We start from the raw sequence: 2,990 nt of genomic DNA on the forward strand, positions 1-2,990 counted from the left end.
TGGGAAAACAAGTGACATTCACGTTTCAATGAAATGGTTTAGTTGCAGTCTTTCAAAGAGTCTCCTTTCCTTTTTAAATACTTGTATCAAAGGCAAAATAACGGAAGGTTTTAGTCAATCAGAGTAAACTCACTTGTTGAGTAACCGTATATAATATACCCATGTCATGAGTGTCAGTCTGCTGTAACTGAAGGAAAATCAGGGTTTAGAGCAGGGGAATGTGGACACACTGAGACAGCAGGCCTGTCTGCAGCCATTTTCTCTACTCCTTCCCCTCAAATATTAACCTGTCCACTCACAGAAATTTGCTTCAAATTTATGTCCGTAGACAGGTGGATACTTAAGGTGGAACGAGAGAGAAACTATTCTCCCATTGGTACCAACAGATTTCTGTCAAAATCAAATACTTTTAGACAACAATTTAACACTTCGTTATTAATTGGTTTGAAAACCAATACTTACATTTGGTCAGTAAAATTATTAAATCCTCTTTCAAACAAACAAAACAAGTAGCATACAGTGTAAACAAACCCTTTCAACACATTTAAAAAAAAAAAAAAAAACAGTAGTGCTCTATGACAGAAATAGAACCGTTGTATCTTTCATTTGAACAATTTCCGTTTACTTTAGATTAGAAAGGATAAAGCCGGTCATATTCTATAAATGTTATTGTCAACAAAAAAGCAATACCAAAAAAAAAAACCACCAACAATATGTTAGTCCGTCTCTCAATACTTTCTGGTTTCCAATCCCGTCTGTGGCATGTTCAGTGAATCTTTTAAGCACATCATAAATATATACCTTCATTTGTTTTTAAAAAGGCTCACTAAATTCCCAAAACAGCTGGTCCCTGTAGTTTTTAGCGAACGCTACTTAAACTGGACTAGAATAGTGATTTGACTATTTTCTGACACGGATGAATACACATGAGTACAGAACAGTGTATGTGGGACTAAGTCAAAATAAAAAGTTCTAGATCAGGCTTTGGATACACATAAAACACTGTTGTAGGATCAATTCATTGTTGATTTGGGTCTTTTCGTAGGATTTGTTGACAAAAAGAAAAATATAGAATATCACCATCACTTATTGTATTTTATATAAAGCTCAGGGTGGACATCACCACTTCAAGAAATGATCAGTCTAAATCTTTAAATTTAAAAGTCTGTAGTAAAACTAAAGAGGTAAAAATGTGAACCAGCCTTCAAAATTACTTATTTTCATTGTTGCAAAAAAATGCCTTAAACATTTTCCACCAAGCAATATTTAGAAGAATAAACATTAAAGTTAAAAACATTCATACCAAATAGTGAATTGTTTAAAACCTCAATTTACTTCCCCAGAAAAGAAAATAAGGAAAGCTTATTCAGGCTGAAGAGGTCTCATGTCTTCTGTTCCCTTTAATCTGGACACAAAAACTACTCTCAAAAATGTTGGCAGTAAACTCAGTCATTTCATCGATCGATACGTATAATGAATCACTGAGTATTTGTGATCGATTTCAAACAAACATCTGATATGACACATTCTGTACAGTTCATAGACTAACTGTGACAAAGTGTTTCGTACTGCAGAGGCTGAAGTTCAAAACAAATGAAATGATGAAACCTGGCTACAGTTTAAACTGTCTGCTGACAAACACACAAAAGTCCTCTCATCCAAATACATCAAAATCTATTAAAATGATTACTTGTTGTAAGATTGTCATTAAACAGTGCACTAAAATAGATTATTTTTCTTTAAATCACAAAGGCTTGTTGATATAACTAATCTACAATGTGTTATTTGCAATAAAAAAAAAACAACATCAGGTACTGCAACTCCTCTAATCCAAAATGCTGAAAAAAATAGGATTGTGTGGGGTTTCAGAGTGTGCACCACATACACACGCAGGAAACCCATTGATCTGGTACACTCCCAGCCTCTTTTTCTCCTCAAAAAACAGGGTGTGGTGTCCTTTAATACCGTGAGTGCTGCTTACACAGCATGTGGGGGTGGGGTGGGGTAACTGTGTGAACATTTCGTTCAAATGTGTCTATCAATATAACAACGATGGACGAGCTGCTCATGTTGGAGTGTTCAACACGTGTTGAACACTCCAACTCCAATCATGTTGGTGTATGGCACGAAATTACAAGCACAGTGTACACAACACATATTTATGTACAAGCAAGCAAACACACACACACACCTACACTGGTAGCATTGTGACCCTCTGGAACCCTCAAAAGATTCCTACATTAGTTTTCAACTTCCTTACTTTACTATATCTTTGTATTTTTAAACCATTTGTGTGCCTTATATCCTCCACTAAGGGTTACAAATGGTATTACTCCCTGTACTGGTGAACCCAAATTTTCTTTTTTTTTTTGCGCATAAATCTACATAGAAACCTGGAAATGCCACACTCTGAACTAACGTGAACAAATAGATTTACTGTATCTTGAGTAACATGAATGGGTCCTTTTAATTCATGTCCAGCCCTTGAGGAGTGAATGCAATGCAAGGGAAAATGTACAGTATTCTTCCAAGTACTGCAACAAAAATATTTACCATTTGACTCTCAGTTTTGACTAAAACCGAGTCAAGGTTTGTGTGTTTTTGTGCAGGTGTGTGGTTCTGAAATTTTTACGGCAGCTCAAGACCCTGAGAGTAAAGTCCTCATTAGTTTAGTGGATTTTTACAGTCATTCTGTCTGTTGTGCGTCTCTCTGGTGTTTAGATGATATATTATATAAGCGGTGTTTTTGCTCCTGGGGAGGACTTGAGCTCACCAAAGGCACGTCAAATACCAACAACCAGAGGTCTCAACGCGGTGAAAAGCTGCGTGACTAGCGTTACGAACAGCTGCTGATCTCAGTTTTTAAAATGACAAAAAGTACATTTCTATGGCTTCAGGGGTTGTGTACAAGGGTTTTCTCTCTCTACGACGACGCCGTGTGGCTGCTGCAACTCTCGTGTGTGTTTCTGTGAAGTGTGTGCCACGCTTTG

Source organism: Sander lucioperca, chromosome 12 (assembly GCF_008315115.2).
Source record: "Sander lucioperca isolate FBNREF2018 chromosome 12, SLUC_FBN_1.2, whole genome shotgun sequence".
NCBI lineage: Eukaryota > Metazoa > Chordata > Actinopteri > Perciformes > Percidae > Sander > Sander lucioperca.